Consider the following 25,534-nt stretch of genomic DNA (forward strand, 5'->3'; position numbering starts at 1 on the left):
CTATGGCTGCCATAACAAATTACCATTAACCAGGTGGCTTAAAACAACAGAAACGCATTCTTTCAAGGTTCTGGGAGCCTGACGTCTTAGTGTTGGCAGGGTTGTTTCTTTCTTGGAGGATCAGAAGGAAAACCTGTTGTGTGCCTTCCTCCTAGTTTCTGATGGTTGCTTGGCAATCCCAGGTGGCTCTTGGCTTATGGCAGTATCTCTCCAGTCTCTTCCTCTGTTATTACATGTTGTTCTCAATGTGTGACAATATGTATATTTACTAGTGTCAGCCCCTCACCTTTCCAGGCCGGAGGTTACATCAGTCCAAAAAAAAAAACCCAAAAACCAGAGCTCTTAGATCATGGAATATAAATACTTATATTTTAGTAGGGGAGATAGCTGATAAGAAATCAAATAAATAAATGCATCCTTTTAGGGAGTGATAAGTGCTAAGGAGAGGAGCAAGGCAGGTGGGGGTAGGAGGAAGATCTATTTAGGTAAGATGGTTATCTCTGAGAAGCAGATATTTGTGCAGACACCTGAAAGAAGAAAAGGAACCTGCCTTATTAAGACCAGGAGAAAGAGCATTTCAGACAGAGGAAGCCAGTTGTAAAGTTCTGAGCAGGCCCAAGCTCAGTGTGCTAGAGGAACCAGGGGAGGCCAGCATGGCTGGAGAGACCTGAGAGCAGGGACTGACTTGGGGGAGGTGGGCATAGGCGAGAACAATTAGGGCCATATAGGCCATTATGGAGAGTGATATTCCCACTCTACAGAGGAGAAAACTGAGGCTCAGAGATAGGAAACTTGCTCAAAGCCGCACAACCCGTAAGTGGCAGTAGGAGGATTCAACCCAGGTCTATGTGACTCCAAAACTTCTATTACAAAATTAGATTCTAGTCCCAGCATTTATTTTTACTCTTTGCTTGCATATTGAAAAGTATTCTCAGTGTATACTAAGTACTTCTGAAATACTTACTCAGTGAATGTTGTTCTAAAGTAGAATCTCACATTTTTTAGAGCTCTTAAGGTTTATGACTCATTTTCAGATTGTTGCAATGTAAATACTACAACCCTGAGAGGCAAGTGGTTTTTGTCTCCATTTTATGGAGGAGAAAACTGCAGCTTTGAGATGTGAAGTGATTTTTCCCAGTTACAAAATGCCAGCTCGCACTGCTCCTATGGGAGAATTTCCTTCCCCTCCCACGCACTGCCTACCATGGGAGAGGACAGGAATGGGAGCGGGCCCTACGATCTGGCCCCGTGGTCACAGCTAATCAGCCCTGAGCCAGGCACTTGACCAAATTTGGGCTCAAGTGTTTCCTCTTTGGAAATTTGGATTTGGAGACCCCCAACCAGTATCTGTTGACCTAAAGAGAAGAAAATTTTAAAACTGGTGGCCCACTGTGGGGTGTACAACTCTGCCATGTGCTAGAAAAGGAGAAATAGAGCAGACAGACACAGAAATCAGGCAAGGCCAGCAGACTGCCACCTCCACCCCCTGACCCTGAGACAGCTCCGTGGTGCCCGATTTCAGTCACTGTGAGGTTCTTCCTGCCCTGGGATTCCTACCAGATCCTTGGTAACAAATTCCCCACTTCTGTAGCCTAAAGAGGCCTAATTCAGGCAGCCAGGAATTGGCAGAATATGGAAACTCAGGCTCTAGAACTCAAAGCTGAACAGCTTCCCACCATCGTGTGACAGTAGGGGGTCACAAAGCACACCCCACACTACCTCTTGCTTCTGGAGGCTTCTACTTGCTGCCATGGAAACTACCAGTTCCTCCCCTGACTGTCACCCCAGCCCCAACCCCTTTGGGTGTTGGAAAGGGCTTCAGAGTCTGGGCTTCCTAAGAGGTTCTGGAATTCAGTGAATCTATGGATAATATTTCACCTCATGATGAATCAAACTGCTTCCTGGGCTTTGCTGGAAATCTGGTCTCTTTGTATGGGCAATGCCTTCTGAGATCCAAGCAAATTTTTGGCACACAATCCTTGAAGAATTTTCAAACTACTATATATGATTTTGGTTACTAGCATTTATGTTCTAAATGCCAATTTATATCTTTGCAAGTGTTGTATAAAGTACCTGAGGATTAATTGCCTTAGCAGATAGTATAGACATGTCATTTGTTTACAAATTGGTCAAAGCCCTGGACTCCATGGACTATGCAGTTCATTGAAATTTTGAAAATGTAAAGCATAGAACTCATTTTGTGCTGTTCAGAGTGTTACACTTTTCTCCTCTTTAACTAAAGAAAGACATGGTTTTCTATTTGGACATTCTCAGTAAGTCATCAATGCTTAGTGGGAAAACAAACATCTCAGGCTGAAAGAAATTTCAACTTAAAACTTTGCTTTAAAGAAGTTACAGGTGATCTTCCCACACAGACAGGGAAAGCGTAAGAAGGAAGACTGGGGGTCTTGGATTTGTCCACTGTACCGAACTAAAGAATGTGGGGGAAAGGAGATCTCTCTCATACCAACCAATTTTAGAAGTCAATTCTCTTTGTTTGGCTTAAGTGCTTTCATTAAACATCAAAACATCTAATAAAAAAAAGTGAATAATTTCTTTCAATTCCATCAGGCTTGCAAGGGGTTGGTCATGCTCATGTGCAGAGGACCCCAACTTAAGACAAAGAAAATGTATTTGTTCACAAGTGGTATATATTAGGGGTGGTCATTGTTATCACTAAAGAACATTCCCTTTGAATATCACTCATTGTTGAGTCCCTTCCAATAATCAGTTTCCTGGACACTTTCATAATATGATTCAATTTGCAAATTCAGTTAACATAAAACTTCCAAGACATAGATCTGGGTAGAGCTGTACCATTTAGCTGTAAAAAACAATTTAAAACCTCATCTATCTCAGAATCCGCCTCCAAATCTAAGTGCAGCATTTTTGGTTGTACTTCATGCATATATTTACAAATCATCTATAAGCTAAAAGCTGATTGGAAAACCTCACAGATAGTCACCTCTAATACACACTGTCTAATAAACAAAGCAAGTCCCAGAATAATATGGGGCAACATATATATATATGTAAGGCATGTTTCTCTTTATGTTTAAGATATACAGAAACACATTTGCATGTGTACACATGCAAGACAGTAGGAAAAGAGCTACCCCCACCCGCTAGCTAACGGTAGTGGCTTCCTCCTGGCATGGGATAGGAGCCAGCAGGCACTTTCAGTTTTTACTCTACATTCTTGGGACTTGTTTCCCTTTTTCACAGACATGTATTACTTTTGTATTTTAAAAATATTTACTGTTTTTATAAAGGTCTTTTAACTGGCTAGGCTTGGTTAGTCAGAGAACCAAGTTTTAAAAATGCTTATACATAAGAGATTATTGTAATTATACCAAGAGAGAACAGTCATCAAGAGGCGGCTATAAGCCACCAGATACTATAAGAACGTGTTTCTACAAAGTTTACAATACCCGTAACACTCCCCTGATTGGCAATAAAAATTGTTTAAAATACATGGTATAGGGGCTTATGAGGTTTCAGTGCAGTGAGTAAGTCAGTCATTGTGGCAAGAAGGACCAGGGGCAGCACGGGGGGTGGTGTTCAGGGCACTGGGCAAGTGGCAGAACCCCTTAGGGTCTTGGTATTTCTCATTACTAAGGGCAGGTTAATAAAGGTCCTTCCAACAGAGACATCTGTAACTCCAACTACTGTTTACAAAGTGCAGGTGACCAACCTGTAATGCACCTGAGGACACAGGACCAACATCCACTCTATACAAAATCCCAGACCATCAGGCCTGCCAATACAGGTTCCCAGATCAGTGCTGCACCGAGGCTTCAGTGAAGCTTTACTTTGGGGGAGAGGCTTCCTGAGCTCAGTCTGCAGAGGAAAGTCAGACCCATCCACACACAGGAACCAACATCTAGAGCCTCAGAATCCGGCCCATGCTGTGATCTTTAAAATGGCAATAACTAGCAAACTTCAAAAATCAGGTAAATTCATGTAACCCTAAAATATAGATCTGAAAAAACTGGAAACTCTGGTATCACTGGGCCAAGATTCATTGTGGCAACACTTACCAGAACTAAATATCTGATGCTCTCTCTAGACAGGGCATCATTCTGGGATTTTCCACAGTCCCCCCACTCTGCATTACTTTCCATCTCTCCTCCAGTGCCCATTTCATAGCCAGCTTGCCCTTGAAGCATTTGGGTTTACATTCACTGCATTTAAAAGAAGGAAGGCCAATGTTATCCATTAGCAAATACTGCCCATTGGAGTCCCATCTCCCAGTGTCAGGTATAAAAAGAAATCACAGTCCCCCCGACCTTAAGGAATCTAGAATGCAGTGGAGGAGGTATGACACTGTATCAAGTTCTAAGTTTGGCCTTCAAATCTCCTTGCCTCCTCAGCAGAGTGACTATCAGTAAATGATCCTATATTTGAATTTCCTTGAGTATATTTAAATGTCACCCATCTTGACATTTACAGCAGTTCTAACTGGCAATTTTAATAAGGATATGTTATCTTGCTTAAATAACATACTTATCTCCCCAGAAGTATGATTAACAGAATGCTAATTTATAATTTTGCTCATGGAGCTTTCTTTATTGCTAATAACCTTCTTTATTGCTAAGAATGTTCTTTCCTATTACCAATAATGCTAGAAGGCAGAATGGCGAGGGTTTCAGAGGCAGGCACACCCAGGTTCAATTTGAGGGCAATTCTTACCCTCTGATTCCAAGTTTAACCATCTGTAAAAGTGGGATAATGTCATTCCATAACCCCCCCCTTTTTTTTTTGAAGAGTCATTTCATGTAGTTAATACAATTTTCATTTCTTTCTTACTTTAAAGGTAATAGGAAAAATTCGGGAATCCAGAGAAAATTCTACCTGCATCAAAGTTGGCGCAGATTAACCTACATCACTTGGCTAATTCACTCTGTGAGATGAGGTATAAAGCTCTGTTTGAATACCATCAAACTCTGCTTGATGTTAACATTTGTGGTTAGGATGTAGTGGAGAACAGCCTTCCTGATTAGTTGAAGTTATAACAGGAGGCAAACAGGACAAATATGCCTTTGATTTCTGACCTGCCAATGTTACCGCTAAGATCTGAAGTCTTAAATAGAACACTTTTACAATGTTTCCTATTAATGATATGCCTCGTTCAAGTAGGAGTGTATTACTTGGTTAACAAACACTTGCAGAGCCTTGTAAATCCCCATTCTAGTTACAAGCTGAGTTTATTAACCATGGTAAATACCACTTGTATAAATGAGGTAATTGGCATCTGCGGATTTGTTCAACACTAGGAAGAATGCTGGTGATCCCTTTAGTTGTTTTGCAAGATTGCTTTCACATAAGTGAGCTTTTAACTCATAGGAGACAGGAACTTGTGTCCCTTTAGTAGGTGCAAAATCTCCCTAGCCTGGATTAAACTTTTGACTTCTTTTTCTGTACTTGGTTAACCTTGACTTTGGTGGTTAGCATCGGGAGAAACACACAGCTGGATCGTTCCAGTGTTAGTGGCCTATGAACATTAGTCACCTCCCATGTCCTGGATTTCCAGGAGAAAGTGGCTTCACCACTGAATCAGATGCTGGGTGCCTGGAATCACAGACGGTGCAGAAAGTCAACAGGCAGGAGTCCCCACACCACCCACCAGCTCCATCCCAGCTAAAACTGGGGGCCTTTGCCATGTGGGAGGAAGGAGAAATAACAACAACAAATTGCTAAGTCAGTAGGATTTCACCTTACAGATTCATTTCTTCTCTGACTTTTTTTTCCTCCCAATACATCTAAGCTCTCCCTTTACCCCAGGGGCTGGAGGCCTAAAAACTACATTTCCCAAATTCACTTTTACAGGCAGAGTTTGGCTTACATTCCTCCTGTAAGATGCTGGCATGGTATTTGAAGTGGAGAGCAAAGCAGAAGCCAGTTTGCTCCCACAGCACTGGCGGCCTAGCGTGGAAACTTCTCCAGATGACAGATGTGACGTTTGGCCAGCAGCTTCTAGGTGTCTTGCTGTCACTTACCCACTTTCTGTGACTCACCACAGGATCCTGTGATCCCTTTATTTCCTGATTACCTAAATATCAGTGGCAGATTCCCCACTGTTCATCCATATTTTCCAAGGAGAGATGAGCTTCTAATCTCTGTCTCTTTTTACCTCAGATATCTAGAGTGGTGTATTAGGAAGGGTTCATCAAGGAAACGGAACCAATAGATTGATTATAAGGAATTGGCTCATGTGATTATAGAAGCTGGCAAGTCCCAAGATCTGCAGAATGAGTGGCAAGCCGGAGCCCAGGAGAGTCCGTGGTGTGGTTCCAGTCTGAGTCTGGCGGCCTAAGAACCAGGAGAGCTGATGGTATAGTGGGTACTTTACAAACATTGTCTGTAATCATCACAGCAACTGAAAAGTTTGGAAAAGTTGCTACATTAGCTTATTTGACAAATGAGAACACCGAGCTTTGGGAAGGTTAAATCACTTGCTATAAAATATAACTTGAATCCATGATTAACTAGAATTATCAACTCACTAGTAGCCTAAGCATTGAAGAACAACAATGTACTTTAGGACAAAAGACAGCTTTTCTTGCATTAAACTGCTGTTGGGGACAAATCCCTTCGATCTTCTTACCCATCTGTTGCCTGGGAAATTACTGGGAAGGCCCTGTTATGTGCTGGACTGGTAAATAACTTTAAGCACAGAGTGAAGAAGGCATAGCACAAAGAAGAGTAGCTACACAATGGTGTGGGCTGAAGCCAGGAGTGAGGCGAAGGAGAGAAGTGGTGTCAGAGATTGAGGGAGGAGCTTATGATAAAATGGCCCCATCAGGATCTACAAAGGAGGCTGATCGACAGGCTGTGTGCAGATCAAACTGGAATATCAAGTCATTTCATTCTAGAAAACAGTCCCAATGTTTTTCTGTTTAGTGAATTATGAAGTCTCACTGATAAAATTTTACCAGCTATTCATTTACAAAATACAGTCATTCAGCACTAGCATAGTCACCAAATTACATGATCAGTTTAAAAAAACATGGAAGTAAAACCAGTTATCTTAAGAACTAGGGTAGGTCCCCATATACTGATTAAATATTTTAAAGCAGAGTTCCATTACGTTCCAAAGACAGTACTACCAAATGTCAGTCACAAAAATGAGGTATTTTTATTTTAATATAAACAATGATATGCTTGGTTCATATGACACCATTAAAATGGATTAGGATTCTTTTTTTTTTCTCAGATGCTTTGGATCTGAATATGTTCACTTCAAAATATTTAAAAAGCTTCACTGTACCAACTTTAGTTAGGTTAACAGAGATCATCTAAAATAAGTAATCTACCTCAGGTATATTATTCGGTACGACTTGAGTTGCTTCAAGAGAGGAAAGCACCTCTAAAAATGATTCTAAGAAAAGATGTCTGATGACAGGGGCAGCAGTCAAAGGGCAGCTGGTCAACTAATAGTCCTGTAACTGACAAAAAAGGTCAGCTTCTGCAGATAAAGGAAGGAGCTTAATCATGTTGCTAAAAACACCCATCAGGGTTTGGCTCTCAGAAAATAAATAAGCTGACACAGGACTAAATGCATGAAGCTAAGAACACGTTGCAAAACAATTGCGACAAGGTGCCCAGAATAGATGCATCTATAGACATGGAAGGTAGACCGTGGATGCCTGGTTTCTGGGGAGAAGAGGACATGTGGGGCAATGACTGCTAATGGATTTTCTTTTGTGATAAAAATGTTCTCAAATTAAATTATGGGGATGGTTGCAGAACCCTGTGGATATATTAGGAACCAAAGCATTGTACACTTTCAACAGGTGAACTTTATGGTATGTAAATTACATTCTAATAGAGATGTTAAGAAAAAACTTAAAAAAAAAATAGAATCACAGGACACCAGCCAACCCAGAACTCTGATGTCATTTAGCTGCTGAACCAGTGTCGGCAACAATGTACCTACCAACAGCTGGTTTGTGGGGGAAAAGAATCCTGGCTTTTAAAAACCACTCTTAGTAAGGTTTTCTGGGTCTTTCAGTCAAAAGTATTCTCCATTAATGCACCTTAATTTTTCATTCAACTAATATTTATTTAAGACACTCTGAATGGCAGGTACTGTGCTCTAGATATTCTAGAAACAAAAAGACCAACACTGATGCATTCCCACAGTGTGCCATCTGATTTATACTTTGTATCATCAACACCTCATAGCAGCCCTGGAAAGAATGGCTTCTCCCTTCAAGGCACATAGGCTGGGGAATTATTTCTCTCCAGTGGCCTGTGGACCATCCACCTCCTAATCCTCACATGGTAGTGTTTAAAAATGCAAATTCCTAGCTTTACCCTGGACTTGCTAAATCAGATCCACTAGGGGTAAATCATTAGCTAATACTCTACAAAAAATGGCCCATAAACATACCTGTGCCTTATGAAGCTTTCAACAGAAACCTGAAATCACTTAAGAAAACACATATGAACAGAACTTCTGACAGCAGAGCAAAACCGTCACAGGGAGCCTGTGGGAGGAAAGACAGGGAGTTAAAAACTAGGAGTAAGGCCCAGTCTCTGCCCTCAAGAAGGTGGAGTAGGCAGAATTCTAAGACGGCCCCCAGGATTCCTGCCCCTGACACATACACACCTTCTCCCAGTTGTTCAATCAAATGCTACTATAAGGACCGCTGCAAAGTGATTTTGCAGATGGAGATGACAAGGAATGTAGGTGGCCTCTGGGAGCTGAAAGCGGCCTTATGGCCAGCAAGGGAATGGGAACGTCATTCCTACAACCGCAAGGAACTGAACTCTTCTCCAACCACATGAGCTTGAAAGAGGACCCTGAGGTCCAGACAGCAATGTAGCCCAGCTGACATCTTGATTTCAACCTTGTGAAACTCTAAGCAGAAATCTCCTTTCAACTAACTGTACCCAGACTCCTGACCCATAGGAACTGTTAGGTAACAAGGAAAATGGGTGTCTTGCCAATGGGTTTCAGCCCTGAGCAAGTTCACTATGGATTAAATGAGACTGAAAAATGACAATGGAATGTTCTTGGGGTGAAAGCGTTTATACCCAATTTTATTCCCACTGTGGCAGGTTGATCACTTAGAATCCCGTCCACTCAGAGCAAGTCTGCACGCAGCAAGCTGGTCTCTGCCTCTGGGCCTCTCTGTCCTGGCAGCCGTCTCAGTCTCTGTCCTCAACACTTCCACCCCTCCAGTCTCTGCTCTCCCACAACCGTGTCCCCCAGAGCACTGGGTGGAGCTCTTTATATAGAGTCATTAACAATGTATTGCCCACATGTGTGCAGTGAGCAAGCTGACCAGGGCCAGGTGAGAATCCTGGCCATAGGAACTTTCACTCTATCCACAGTGTGTAAGACATAGTATGCATGAAAAGTCAGCAACTAATGGAATACAGAGAATGAGAGTGTAGAAGAGCCAGAAATGTCCTTCCCTATAGCCAGGTATTTATATTGCCTTTATTTATATACCTTTAAGAGTGGCATCACTATGGAATGTTTTAAGCTGCAAATAGTGGCATGTTCAATTATTAGAATTGAGCAGAACGAGCAAGTTTTCTCTTAAAGCCAATGCAGCTACTCGATGATGTTGGCATAAATCCTTCCAACTTTCTGAATTCCTGCTGTCTCACCTGAAGGTTTCAGCCCTGGGCAAGTTCACTCTGGATTCTGTGAGACTGAAAAATGACAATGGAACGTTTTTGGGGTAAAAGGTCATACAACAAGCTTAATTCTCATGATGACAGGTCCAGTGCTAGAATCACGTCCACCTCCAGGGCAGGCTACACGCAGCAAGTCCATCTCTGCTTCTCCACCCTGTGGCCCCAGAGCACTGGACAGAGCTCCTTATATAGAGTCAATAGCTTATTGCCAACATGTGTGCAAGCATGCGCCCGGGGGCACTGCACGTGCGCAGTGGGTGAGCAGACCAGGATCAGGTGAGGATCCTGGCCATGGAACTCCCATTTTCCCTGTACCTTCCATTTTTAATTTCTTGGCTTTTTGTCCTCGTGTGTCATGACCATAAGATGCTGCTGTGCCTTCAGGCATCCCAGACTTTCTGGTCAGGAAGAAAGGGATGGGCAAAGGGTTTTGCCAGCTGAGTCTGATCTTTTTTATTGAGAAAGCAGAATGTTTTCTGAAAGTCCCATTCAGAAAACTCACTTATATCTCCATGTCCACCCTTAGAGCAATACTGGCCAAGAGGAATGAGATTACTATCACTGGTTTAGACCAATTATAGTTCATACCTGGCATTGAGTTAGAGATCCCTCGCACCACCTGAACAAACCAAGGGTTTCTTTGCAGAAGGGAAGAGTATGACTGGATACTGAGCAAGCAACAGATGGTCCCTACCATTGGACAGGGCATTTCATTATTAATTCAACAATTTTTTACTGAGCACCTAGTAGGGCATGGCCCAAGGCCTACAGAGGTAGGGGGGTGTGTGTATGTGTGCGTGTGTGTGTGTGTGTATGTGTTGGGAAGGCAGGAGGAGACAGGCATGCAAGCAATAATTACAGTGAGCATTGCTGTAATTGCAAAATGAAAAGTCTCTGCTTCTGTACTGACCATAATGTATTTTGTAATCATACATACATTGGGTGAATCACAAAAACTGCAGTAACAGGCCCTAAGAAAGCATATACTGATTTGTGCTTTTAAAAAAGAGAAAATGTTTTAATTGCTAGAAAATACATTCAGAGTAAGCTTCTAAGAACTATGGAACTTACAACATATCGACCAATACCTAGAAATAAATCTGGGTAAAAGATGTAGCTCTCATTTAAAATGCAAGAGTGATGAAAACACAGATGTGAAATACTTTCCAAATGAGGTGTTGCAATCTGTCCTTGTTTTATGGGAATTGCAACACTGAGTTTTAGTATATAATCTACACAAGATTCTCAGGTGATCCACCCATTTCAATGGGCTCCACCCACTTTAAAGTACTCTGGGTACATACATACCTTCACCAAATATTTAGCCTTTGGTTCACCAGCTTCATTCTTGTGAAATGTCTTTATAAAAACAATAATTTTTTCTAACCTATAATTTGATGATATGGAATGAGACTTGAGCTTCTCCATATTAGAGAAATTAATTCAGTAATTAATTGTTCTGACATAAATTTGACTTTAAGCATAATAACCAGTTTCACACTAGCATAACTAACCAGATGGATTTTGCTCTGAGTTTCCAAGCAGGTTACTAAAGATCAAGTGTGCTTGTGTGCTTTTCTACTCTGCTTTTTACAGGGTTTTGTAAAAATCGAGCTCTTTATTAAAATAGCTGAGCGTATGCATTGAGCAGTGCTGTCTTGGTCTTACTGATTTTTCGGCCCAGTTACCTGCTAGCCGCATCATTTGCCTCCCCTCCACTGTGCTAAGCTCTGCCTTACTCTCTAGGCCAAACCCTGGAGCCAAAGACAAGAATCAGGATCGGTATCAATTCAGTCTTGCTCTTGGTTCACATACACCCTGTAGAGACCATTTCACATTAATTACACTTTTGCTTCTGATGGCCCCGGAGGCTGGGCTTCAAACCCTCATGTTCCTGTAGTGCCCCTCTATCTGCAGCTTCAGGCTCCACCAGATGCAGGGCCCTCTGAATGCTTGAACTTTCTCTTTTGTAGAAGTAATCTGTTTTTTTAAGCTAGGTATTTTTCTTTAGTAAGTTTTGCACATAGGAAAAAAAATCCCATAATTTACACAAGTAGTCCACACTCCTGAGGCTTAGAGTTGTTCCCAGTGTTTTCTCTCAGAAACAGATGCTGCGCTGAGAGTCCTACTGCACTCATTATGGTGTGGAGCTTCTCTTAAAGTGTCCTGGATAAACTCCTGGGAGTGGACTGGCTGGGTCAAAGGATCGTTGTGCGTTTTCAGATATTCCAAAATTACCCTCCCGGGAGAGATCACCAATTTTAAGACCCTTTAAAAGGATATGAAACTCACTTCCTACTCAATTGCTGATATTGAGCATTATCGAGATATCAAAAATTTTTAGTATTTGCCAAGATGGTAGGGAGAAAAGGCATCTCATTACTTAATTTGCTTCTTTATAATTACAAAGGTTTATTGTCCTATTGTATTTCTTTTTGCTGTGAACAGCTTCATCATTTCCCTTTGCTCATTTTTCAAATTTTTCCATATAGTTTTTCTCTATTTGCTTACAGACTCTTTGTAGTGTCACAGAAATGGCTCTTTGTCCATAAGTATGGCAATTTTTTTCTAGTTGTCATTAATCTTTTTATTTTGATGATGTCACTTTTGCCATACAAAACTTTAAAGTTTATATAGCCCTGTTTAGCAATTTTTTTCCTTCATGGAATTAATTTGGATCTTGTAATATGTTTTAAAAGGTCCACTATATGCCAATAAACAAAGGTGGGATAAGAGTTTCAGGCTTACAAAAGGGTAGATGACGTTCAAAAGAAAAGCTGCTTTTTGTAATTCTGCATCATAATTCATAATATCTACCTACTTGCTTAATCAAGTTTCAACTGCCTTCACATGGTCTGAATAAAGCTGTTTTTTATGTTTTCTTCCATTTTAGCAACATCCAGTCTTTTTTCCACCAGCTTCTTTCCTTCTGCCTTTAAAGTTTCAAAGTTCTCCATTCTCTTGAGAATATAAGACAAAATAAAAGTAAGACATTTTCTGACTCTGCTGCCTCTCTGCATATCTTTCCAATTTCTTCCATTGTGTAGTTAATTTCTTAAGTCAATGTCCACGTTTATTGCTGTCTTTTTGATTCAACCCACTCTCTCAGTAACACGCTGCAATCTGGCTTCAATAGCCACTGCCGTACTGAAAGTATTTTGTTTTCTGAAACACTCTCAATCACCTCTCTCATTTCTGATACTGCGCTTCATTCCTTCCTTTTTAAGGTGCACTTTTTTTTTTTGCTATCTCAGACACAAGTGGTTCTCACCAGGGGTAAACAGCAGAGGTGGGTTTTTTTGCCCCCAGGCGATGTTTGGCAATGCCCAGAGATATTTTCGGTTATCACATCTGGGAGAGGGGTGCTCCTGACCTTGACCAATGAGAGCACCAGGATGTGGTTAGGCACCCTATAGTGCACAGGATGGCACTCCACATCAAAGAATCCTATAATCCAAATGGTAAACTTGCTACGGTTGGGAAACCCTTGCCAGAGCCTGTTGTCTTAGTGCCTTCAGGGGCTTTTGAAAACGTGAGAAGCAGTGACATCACATTGGTGGTTACAATGACTGAATACCAGGGAGAGACACTAGCATTTGTCCTGGGAAATAAGGATGCAAAATGCTCTGTAATGCACTACAGTCTCAAGCAGTGACCCCACATGCCAGTGGCACCATTTTTTGGAAACACTGAAATCTAGTCATACTATTTGCCTTCTCTGTGTTCTCTACTGGTTTTCCTTTCTCACAAGTTATTGTGAGTGTTATTCAAGTCCTTAGCTTCTCTATTTCTGAGAGCTCATTCTATCTCTTGATTTACTTCAGCTCTAACCACCTATCAATGACACTGGTGACTGGGTGTCTGTGGATGACAACAGTATCTTGGCAGGCAAGATAAAACCTTGGAGTTGTCTTTCAGCACCTTAAAGATGTCATTTTACTATTGTATTTTTCACACAGCAGTAAAACTCCTTTCAGGGTGCCCTCTAGCCCACGCCCACCCTTGGGTGGGGTCTCAAAGTCTCTCCTTAACATGACAAGACACCCTTTTCACCTTTAAGGCTCTGAGGTGTTTTTAAGAACTGTGGATGAGGACCAAAAATATACCTGGGAAATATATATTTGGTGATCTGAATGACCAAATATGTATTTCTTATAACTCATGATATCACAACTGTCTTCTGGCCTCCAACAATTGTAATGTCATCCTTATTTGTATCGTATCCACTGAATATCATATGTCTTTTTCTCTGGCTGCTTTTAAGATTGGCCTTGATCTTTGGTTTAATTAGGATATGCCTAGGTGTGGATTTCTTTATATTTATCCTGCTTTGGATTAGTTGAGTTTAGGATCTGTGAATCAATATCATTCATCATTTTGGAATGTTCTCTTCAAACATTTTTTTTTTGCCCCATTCTGTCTGACCCCTACTCCTGGATGGGTGTTACCCTGTATGATACTGTCACGCAGATCTCAGATGCTTTGTTCTGTTTCACCACGACCAACACCCCCAACACCCTCACTGTTCGTGTTTCAGTTTGTGGTTCAAATGCTAATCTCTTCCAGACACACCCTCAGAGATACAACCAGAAATAATGTTTTACCAGCTATCTGGGCATCCCTTACCCTCATCAACACATACAATGAACCATCACACCATCACTAGGCCCTGGACAACACATCTCTTGCCTCTAATACCATCAACTCTGCCACTGGATGCTGCCTCTGAAAACTCTGTATGACTGTCCCCACTGCCTCCCATTACCAGAATAAACTCTGCATTGTACTCATTTATTCATGCCACAAATATTTACTGAGTATCTACCATATGCCAGCTCTCTTCCAGGGGCTTTAGAAATACTAATAAGCAACCACGACTCCTGCCTTCGTACTGCATATATTCCAGCTGGGTAACCAACCATCCGGTTTGCTTGGACTGTCCCAGTTTCAGCACTGAAAGTCCCACGTCTCAGGAAGCCCTTCAGTTCAATGGACGTTTGGATGAAGAACTTTCCAGACAATGGGAACAGCAATGGCCTTGACGTGAGTGAGGCCCTGTTATTAGAGGAATAGCAAGGACTACAGTGTTGCTCTGGTGGACTGAGAGAGGTTTAGTCAAGTTACTAGCATCCCCAAGTTTCAATTTCTTGATTAGTAATTTGGAAAAAATAACCTTTTGCTAATGCCTGGGAAGGATGAAAAGATCACTTTTCTTTGAAGAGATGAGGCACACAACTCAGGGATCCCTTTGGCCATCTCATCAGAAGCCAGAAATAGATTTGGGGTTATCCAGGAAGGATCTGTGAAGGAACCTCTTGTCTAATAGAGTGAAACTTTGTGACAAACAAAAGAGACAGTGTTGTTGAGGATGCTGTAGCATCAGAAACACTCTCCGGGAAACTGAGAGGGACAGAGAGAGGGCGAAATGAGAGAAGGCGGGTTTGCTTCTCAGATTCTACAGTTAGAGAACTGGCTGATCAGACATCTAAACTACAAAAATGTGTTACCCTTCAAGAAAAAGGAAGGATGAATCTGAGTATAGAGCAGTGAGCCCAGAGGGCAAGGTCGTTTTTCAGAACACTGGGGAAATACCCAAGTCATAACAGTGTCTTAAAAAATGAAAACAAGATACAAACACAATTTTGAAGGCAGAAAAACACTTCTACCTTTTAACTAGAATAGATATATTACATTCTATATTACAAAATCTACAAACCAAAGTTCTCAACTTCAATCATATAGTAATAAAATATACTTTGCCTTATTAAAAAACAAAACCTTTTATTTTTTTCTCATAGATCAATGTAGAGTATATGTTAACAAAAGTATAAAGAGCTATCTAGAGACACTACTATTTTTATTTAACAAGCAAAATACTTTTTTATTCGTTAGTTAAAGGAGCAAATATTTATTACATGTCAGTGAGGTATTGGTCTCCTGCCATCTTTAGTTTAACTGGGCAGAATAGAACCTTACTTGCAGGAGTGAATACTTCCTAGAATTCTGTGAAGGTGACTCTAGGACCAAGTGAACTAACAAGAAATGCTGTCCACTTTCAGGTATGCCCTTAGGCTGAGTGATTTTAAATGAGCTTTAAAATGACTCATGACAAATGTCCTGCAGAAAGACATCCTAAAGTCTGTCAGAAGCAATGAAGAAAACTCTAATTTTAAATGTAATTTTTGGCAGCTGGAACTTGTATCAGTTGGTTTTCTTTCAGTTATTATTATGGACCTCAAGAGCCAAACTAAATAAAAGAAGCTAAATTAATTTGAAGTGACTCATGTTTACAAATAGATATAAAGAAACAATTGTCTTAAGACTGAGAGAAACTACTAGGCTGCTTCTCATCATAGGGAAAATAAAAACCACATCCTTGCAAAGAAGCTTTCAGAATATGTGACTTATTTTCCTTTGCGACAGGAGAACGCCCTGATCGTCCCCATCATTGATAAACTGAAAAACCTGAAAGAGTGTGTTGTTTCAACTCACGGTATTACCAGCCAGAGGGAAGAGGCTTCGGCCTTATGCTACGTAAAATACATTAACAGTGGGAGAAAAGTGCCATGCAAATAAAATAAAGAAATCCAAATACACTTTCCAAGGACTAAAACAGAACCTCTCCAAAAGATGGAAAGGATTTCTCCAATTCATGGAAAGGCAGTGGTCCGTGGCATTACCTACTTGGCGGGACTGAGGAAAAAACTGTAGTTTGTTCTAATGCACCATGTCATCTGGCTCATTCCCCTTATTGTTCTGTGATCTTAACTGTGCAATTCAAAGGAGAAGTTGCGCAGGTGTTTCCAATGTCATCTTGATATAACCTCTCACGTTCCCAAGCTTACCTCAGTAATTTGCTTTTCTTCCCCCTCCACCTTTCTTATTGCTTTCATAAAGCTGAGCCAATGATAATAAAATCAGTAGAAACAAACGACAGTGTAAGAAACAGGTTACCACGGTACACAAAGAGCTGCGGTTTGTTAGAGCCGGTTCCACCGTGCTTACGTGAGTGATGATTCACTTGGGTTATTTTTTGTGGGTAGATACTTCACTTTGATTACTTCTGCCTTTATTCTGTTTCTCCCTAAATTGTCTAGATATTTTATACCTCTTCTGTATTTACTTGGGGCTCTCTCTGTCTCCTCTCCCAGCCCCCACAGTGACTTCTATGGCAAAGTCTCTCGCATCAAGGTTACAGTTGACACGGTTCTGGCTTTAATGGAAGGTCATTTTCAACAAAAGAATTCTGGCTTGTGTTTGTGTATAACAGAGTTCTGCTCCGGAACATGCAAGATTGATGAGTCACGTGGTGTCCCAGCTGCTCGGAGCTCTGTTCAGATACAGTATGCACTGGCAGAAGGACACCCCAAAACCATAAGTGATTTCTAGGAGTGGGGTCTATCCCCAACAGGGAAGGACTGGGGTGATTTCTAAAGCTCTCTACTGGTGGTTCTATTTATTTCAGACATGAAGAGATAAACTCAGATAGCTAAATGCTCTAATTCAGGCATAAGAAACCATAACTGTACATAGGAATCCCCCCACAAAGCTTTGCATGAATACTTGCCACAAGTAAGCCAAAGTCTTTTCAACATCAATGATTTGTCTGTTGTTGCAACCCCCTGATTTCACAGAATGTCCCACCTCACTTTCACTGCTCTAGAAAATGCTGCACTTCAAAGCTCTCATCCAGAGAAGCACAGAGACGCCTCTTAAAGAGCCTGTATCACATGTTCTTTTTCTTCATCAACATTAACTGCAGCCCCAAATCATTTTCCATATTCAATTACAAGAGTCAGGACTTGGCCCAACTCTAATTGACTCCAGGAATACTTTATTTTTTCATTTAAAAGATAATTTAATTCACTGCCATATGTTTGCTGGAGTGGTTGTCTGATCTTGGCCCGGACAGCAGCTCTGTCCTCGCTGCCAGGTATGGTTTCCAGAGAACTCCAGGACCCACTCTGCTCTCATTGCCACAGTTTTCCCTGGCTTAATCTTCTTTTGTGAACGGAATTTTTTCTTCTGTGTTTTTTTTCCCTCTCTAGTGTCTTTCTCTCTTTTTTTAATCATGAAAGTGTTCACGCTTGAATTGAAATAGTGAAGTCAGCTTCAAATGCTAGATCAAAAATACCAAGGAGGAGCTACCAATTTCATGGTTCACAAAATAATGGTATCAATCTGTACTGTTTAAGAGATACCAGAATCTTTTGACCCCAAATACAAACTCCATTGGCCTTGAAATAATTTTAGTCATATCTGATGACTGAGGAGTCATATTAAGGTTTTGCTTAAAAATTTCCAGGTCAATGACTATCATCGCTGACTTTCATCCTTAAAGGGGTAGAATTTGGGGGTTTTAAGAAAATGCTCATTTGAACATCAGAAGAAGATTCAGAATTGTAGTTTCCTGAAAAACAAAGTGCCCTCATCCAACCTGTAAGTTCACAGAGCCCACTTTTGTGCAGAAGTAGGCTGGCCCTGTATTAATTCAGGTGTGAGATTCCGCTTCTCCACCATAAGAGACAACCATTGCTTGTGTAATTAACTATCTCCAAAACTTAATGGCTTAAAACAACAAGCATTTATTCCTCTTGAGTCTGTGGGTCAGCTAGATGGTTCTACTGATCTGGACTGAGCTTGCGCATGTGTCTGTGATCAGGAGCTGATCAGCTACAGGGCTGGATGGACTAAGATGGCCTCAGCTGATGACAGCTCCTTTCAATCCTCTGCTTATTAAGGTAGCTGTTGTCCTAAAGAAAGTCACATGGCTGAGCCCAGAGGCAGGCAGCATGAGAGGGCATTACCAAAGGTCATGGCTACAGGGAGGCAGGAAAAGTTGGTGCTTTTAAGAAATCAACTACCACCCTTACCCATTTAGAAATAGATGTCAGCAGCCCTCGAGGGCAGAAAGAAGGGCCACTTTCTCATGCTGCTGATGGGTGGAGTCATGGGGAGGGGGGCAATGGAAGCAGAATCCCAGGTTGCCAAATTAAAAACCTAGAATTCTAAGTCCAAATCTGTTGGTCAAACAAGACACCAAGGACAAAACTGTGGTGTCCTCTATAAAGAGGAGCCAAAGAAACAGAAAAGCCTCGAATGGGAACATGGAGCGTAGACAGTCATGAGATATTTTACCCTGCCCCAGGGAGAGAATGTTTGGAAGAACACTGATGCAAAATCTTTGCCTATTTAAGGGCATATAGGGCATAAATTGTATTAAATGGCCATTAGAAGATTCCAACACCTAAAGGGAGATTCTGAAATTTCTATGCGAGGGAGTTTTGTTTTTGTTTTGCTTTGAAGAAATTGTTGTTAGTGTGCCATTTAAAATATATATTCAGACAAATACACAATGTGACCATTCTGCAGGACATTAGACCAGGTTTCTTCAAGAAGTCAATGGCTCAGAGCAATAGAAGTGGGGTTAGACTGTTCTAGATTAAGAGTTAAGGTAGACATGAAATGATGAACAACCAAATACAATATACAATGAGCAGATTATGTTTGGATCTTATATATACAAACCAATTTTTTAAAAGATAATCTTTTAGCAAATAGGGGAAATTTGATTAGGGTCTGGGTGTTAGATGCAACAGGAACTCTTGTTAGTGATATTACATGAAGCCATGCAATGTGGTTAGTTAGTAAAATGTGCCCTTCCTGTTTGAGCTTGATGCTACAGTATTTAAGGCTAAAATAACATGATGCCTGAATTTGCTTTAAAAACTTTAGAGAGAGAAGAGAGGGAGGAAGGAAATTGGTGTGGCAAATTGATGATGGCCATTGAGGTCCCATGGTGATTTCACGAGTTTGTGATTTTCTCTAATTTTGTGTGCTCTTTGAAAATTTATATAATACAATATAAAATTTCATCTAACTTGGGTGTATTACATAGAAAAGGTTTATAAGGACACTGTACTTTCTTTTTTCAACTTCTAAGTGTTCTTATTAACCTCATTCACTATTTTGTTTCTAATTATACACACAGCATATAGTCAATATAAATAAACTGAAAAATACAACAAAGAGCAAAATGAAGAAATAAGGCACATGAAATTATAGATAATTTAAGGTGAAACAAAAGTGATCTATTTATGCAATAAATTTTCTTTTCTTCTAGAGTGGTGTGGAATAAATGGAAGTTTTCAACCAGAATTCCCACCTGGCCTCAATAGTGATATGCATATAAAGGCTTGTTTATACATCAATGTGATGTTTACCACACTGCTGATACATCATGGGATTGTAGGATTGCCAGTTCCAGGGTAAGGGGTGGAGAGTAGCAGCCATTCTCTCCTCCCCTCTGTTTCTGGTACATAAAATTGGTCAGGCACTGGCCAGTCACCAGGGACCTGCCCATGGAGTTTCTCCTAGAAGGGGAAAGGGGAAGTGGAGCATGCCTGGTCCTGTAGAGGAGAGAGAAAGAGAGAGAGGGAGAGAGAGCACCAGGGAGTGGATCCAAGAGAGAGGAGGCTAAGCACCCTGGGAGAGAGAGAGTCAAGCAGCTGGGGTTTCAGTGAACTAGAACAAATAGTTCTAAAATTCATATGGAGCAACAAAAGACCCCAAATAGCCAAAGCCATCCTGTGAAAGAAGAACAAAGCTGGGGGGGGGATTATGTTCCCTGACTTCAAGTTCTACTACAAAGCTACAATAATCAAAACAATGTGGTATTGGCATGAGAAGAGATCCATAGATCAATGGAACAGAACAGAGAGCCCAGATATAAACCCACACATATATGATCAATTAATATACAATAAAATAGCCATGAATATACAATAGGGAAAAGATAGCCTCTTCAACAACTGGTGTTGGGAAAACTGGACAGCTACATGTAAGAGAATGAAACTGGATTTTTGTCTAACTCCATATACAAAAATAAACTCAAAATGGATCAAAGACCTGAATGTAAGTCATGAAACCATAAAACTCTTAGAAGAAAACATAGGCAAAAATCTTTTGAACGTATGTATGAGCGATTTTTTCCTGGAAACATCTCCTTGGGCACGGGAAACAAAATAGAAAATGAACAAGTGGGACTACATCAAACTAAAAAGCTTCTGTACAGCAAAGGACACCATCAGCAGAACAAGAAGACATCCTGCAGTATGGGAGAATATATTTGTGAACAACTCATCTGATAAGCAGTTAACATCCAAAATACATAAAGAACTCATACACCTCAACACCAAAAAAACAAATAATCTGATTTAAAAATGGGGGAAGGACCTGAACAGACATTTCTCTAAAGAAGGAATACAAATGACCAACAGGCACATGAAAAGATGTTCCACATTGCTAATCATCAGGAAAATGCAAATTAAAGCCACAATGAGATATCATCTCATACCAGTTAGAATGGCAACTATTCAAAAGACAAGAAATAACAAATGCTGATGAGAATGCAGAGAAATAGGAACCTTCCTATCATGTTGGTGGGAAAGTAAATGGTGCAACTACTGTGAAGCAGTATGGAGGTTCCTCAAAAAACTAAAAATAGAAATACCATTTGACCCAGTATTTCCAGTCCTAGGAACTTACCTGAAGAAAACAAAATCCCTGATTCAAAAATATATATGCATCCCTATGTTTATTGCCACACTATTTGCAATAGCCAAGATATGGAAGCAACCAAAGTGTCCATCAATAGAGGAATGAATAAAGAAGTGGTACATCATGCTCACTTCGGCAGCACATATACTAAAAAAATTGGAATGATACAGAGATTAGCATGGACCCTGTGCAAGGATGACATGAAAATTTGTGAAGCGTTCCATTAAAAAAAAAGCAGTGGCACATATACACAAGGAATATTGTTCAACCATAAAAAGAAAAGAAATCCTGCCATTTGCAACAACATGGATGGATCTAGAGGGTGTTATGCTCAGTGAAATAAGCCAGGTGGAGAAAGACAAGTATTATATGATTTCACTTATTTGTAAAATGTAAAAACAAAGCAAAATAGAAGGAACAAAATAGACTCATAGACACTGAGAAGTTAGTATTGGCTACCAAGGGGAAGGGGTTGGGGTGGGAGGGGAACATGAGGGAGATGAAAGGGCATAATAATTCACAATCTAAATATAAATTGGTAACGGGGATCATGGTACAGCCTGGAGAGTATAGTCAGTGATTACATAACATCTTTCTACACTGATAGATAGTAACCATGCTAGAAGGGGTGAGGGTTTGATAATGTGGGTAACTGCTGAACCACTGTGTTGTGCATTGGAAACCAGTATAAGATTGTATATCAAGGATACTCTAATTTTTAAAAAAAGTTGGAAGGACAAACCCTTCTAGGACATCTTCTTCAGTAAATTGGCTCTTAAGAAAATATTTTCAATCAATTCTAATTAAATTCTGGAATATAGAGATTTGGCTGCAATTTTGCTTAGAGACTAGATGAGTGAGTAGTTGGAAGTTTGACAAATTAAATGAGAAAGCCATTTCTCACCACACCAGCAGTTCCATTGTGTCAGATTTCAGGCCTTTACATCTACAGAGACACTTAGTGACATGATGGATTTGGAAAACTATTTTGTGCAACAGAACAAAAGGACAGTGCAACAATCGCCTTGAGTTCCAACTCCAAGTTATTTCAAAACAGCAGCGGTGGCAATTGGCAAACTTTAGGACATAGTGACATGGATAAGGAACATCGTCCTGGAATTATCCAAACAATGCATTAACTCTATCAGTCTGCCACCAGCTCAAACAAATATTTCCTGATAAAGTTTTATTGCTTCCTTAGTAAACAAGTTAGAAGCCTTGATCTCTGATGTGATTCAAGCAAAAAAGCAGCTCATTTTATATATGTTGCCTGAGTTTTTCTCTTCTCCTACTCTTTCCAACAGTTGCCCAGACACCTACCCATAGTATTTCCCTGGCATCAATTAGATGTAAAAGATGTGATCACACATTTAGGTGTTACTATTCTCAAAGAGTGCTTGCATTTTTAATGGCATCAAGATCCTAAGAGAATGGTTTCAACCGGAGCAGCACATTAGAGTCACCAGGGAAGATTTAAACAAAGTGAAATAGCAGACAAAGACAACGATGCTGGGACAGGCTCCCAAACATTCTGATTTAATATGTTCTGAGGTAGGACCTTGGTATTGACATTTTTAAGTTTCCCAAGTGCTACCAATGTGCAGCCAGAAAGAACAACTGCCCTAACCTCAAGTGAATTCTTAACCACAAGTCAAGCCACTTCTTGAGAGTCTCTGAAGAGCCTTTAAAGGGTTCTTTAAATCATCTCCAAAATGATCTTTTTCTTTGATTTTAAAATTCATTTGGGAACACATTTATATCTAAGTGTGCTATTCAAGTATTGTTTCACTCAGGAAACCTTTAAAGTGTTTGCCAACATGGGATGCTGTTATGCACAGAAGGGCAAATAAAGTATACTCATTGTAGTTGTTAAAATATTTCTAAACACCTAAAATATTTCATCTATTGACAACCCCATAACATGGACTTCACTAGAGCCCAGATCTGGATTTCAAAATAATATTTTTTACTAAAGGGAGCCAGGAATTCTTGGGGGAAATGAGCAATTTAAGGCCTGGAACATGGAAAATATATAGTGAGGGTAGGAATATCTGTTTTCCCTGAAGCAGGAAAATGTTCAAAGTCTAATGGGGATGTTCTAAAAGGACTCTGAAGCCAGAATGAAGAAATTCCCATTGGCTAAATTTGGGACAATTTGAGCATCACAAGGAATAATAACTATAAAGTGATGGTAACAGTAAATCAATAACAAAAATCCCCCCTCCATGACACTCAAAATTAAACAAAAAGAAGGAAAGAAAAGGAAGAAATTTATTTGCCACTCTTGCAAGTGACTATTAATAACAACTCTTTATTCTGAAAGGAGAGAAAGAGACAGCGTCTCTGCCCTTATTAAAAGAATGGAGGCTCATCTCTAGGTGGTGGAGGAAAGCTCTTCTTTACAGATAGATGCTATGTGATGGAGAACAAGTGGGAGATAATCTTAAACCACCAAACTCCAATGAAATAACTGATTACTGCAGTGATCATTAATGGATATGAGAACCACTGGATAAAAAGTTAATAGGATTTCTGCTTTAGTTAAGAATGGAGTAACAGGGATAAGATATATCTTAAAACAACTAAATCATCAAACAAAATACATGAAAAAATGACACTCAAGAAATTGGACATAAATTAATGAAGGACAATGATCCTTGAGAGACTGAACACAAATGTGAGTCCTGTGAATGCCCAGTTTATTGTTGGCAGTTTCCAGGCTACAGTGCGGGGAAGGGAACTACAGGCAGCGTACTGGTCTCCCTGAGTTGGGTTGATGGAGCTGGCAGTCCAGGAAAATCAAGATACTTAGAGAATGCAGGAAGAGAAAAGAAGTGAGGGGCACAATGAAAACTGGAGATAAGGAGGGAATGTCCCTCAAGTATTCAACTGAGTGTAGTTTTTTTCCTCACATGCATGTGAGGAAACCACCTGAGACCAGGGAAAGAACTACCTGAGAAGATTAGAAGGGAACAGTGCCTAAAGTTCATCCAGGGACAGAAATAGTGCCTGTGCCCACAAGCCAGGGAGGAAAACCTCATAATTCAGAGAGCACCAGATACAGTATTTAGATGGATTTCGTTTCAGTAGTGGAGAAAATTAACCCTAGAATAAATGCAGCTTTGGCCCCACTTAACAAAACTTAAATATAAGGTCCCAAAGGATCAAACTGTTTATAAGCCCTTAGTCATGTTCTAGAACAAAGCTGGAAGCATTTGTTTACAGGAATTTTAAAAAGAAATGTTGTGTAATTCACAATACCTGGTGTCCAATCAAAGATGCATGCAATGAAGCAGAAAAATAAAACCCATAATGAAGAGATAAATTGAACAACTGAAAGTGACTTATATATGACACAGGTGGTAAAGAATATTACAACTTTGATTATAACTGTATTACATACATTTAAGAAACTAGAGCAAAGCTTTAATGTGTTAAATTGAATTTATACTTAAAAAAAACTTCCAATAAAGAAAACACTGGACCCAGAATGCTTCATTGGAAAAAAAAAAACACATATTTTATACAAAGCACTCCAGAAAATTGAAGGAGAGAATATTTTCTAACATATTCTTTGAGTCCAGCATTATTTTGACACCAAAACCAGACATAGACTTGTTTTTTTAAAAAAGAAAACTACAGACTAATATCCTTTATGAACATATATGCAAAAATTCTAAACAAAAGTTTAACAAAATGAATCCAATAGTATATAAGAAGGATAATACATCATGACCAAGTGGGGTTTATCTAATAATGTGAATTTAATTTAGCATTTGAAAATCAATGGTTCTAAAAAAGAAAAACTGGCAAATTGGGAGTAGAAGGGGACCCTATCAACCTGACAAAGAGCACCTATGAAAAATCTACAGCTGACAGCATATTTAATGATAAAAGATGGAAACTTCCCCTCAGTAAAAAGTTCTTACTGCTTCTATTAAATATAGTACTAAAGGTTGTAGCTAGTGCAATTAGGCAAGAAAAAGAAATAAAAGGGATATAGATTAGGAAGGATGACATAAAATTGTCTTTATTCTTAGATAACATGATTATTTGCATAGAGAATCCTAAAGAATTCATAGAAAAACAATTAGGACTAATAAGTGAGTTAAGTAAGGTTGTAGGATGCCAATTTAATATACAAAAATCAGCTGACTTTCCTATATACCAGAAACAATCAGAAATCAAAATTAAAAAGCAATACCATTTATAATAGCATCAAAAATATTACTTACAGATAGGCATAACAAAAAATATAAGACCTGAAAACTATAAAACATTTCTGAGAGAAATTAAAGACCTCAGTAAATGAAGAAGTATA

The 25,534-nt window shown here is 39.9% G+C and overlaps 1 non-coding gene across 1 annotated transcript; it reads left to right on the top strand.

Moving 5' to 3' along the window:
- Window positions 1–21,336: 21,336 nt before the first annotated feature.
- Window positions 21,337–21,443, top strand: LOC118972056 (U6 spliceosomal RNA). Its single transcript, XR_005060867.1, has one exon. It is a non-coding gene; the product is annotated as a U6 spliceosomal RNA (small nuclear RNA).
- The last annotated feature ends 4,091 nt before the right edge of the window (window positions 21,444–25,534 follow it).

Source organism: Manis javanica, chromosome 12, assembly GCF_040802235.1.
Source record: "Manis javanica isolate MJ-LG chromosome 12, MJ_LKY, whole genome shotgun sequence".
Lineage (NCBI taxonomy): Eukaryota > Metazoa > Chordata > Mammalia > Pholidota > Manidae > Manis > Manis javanica.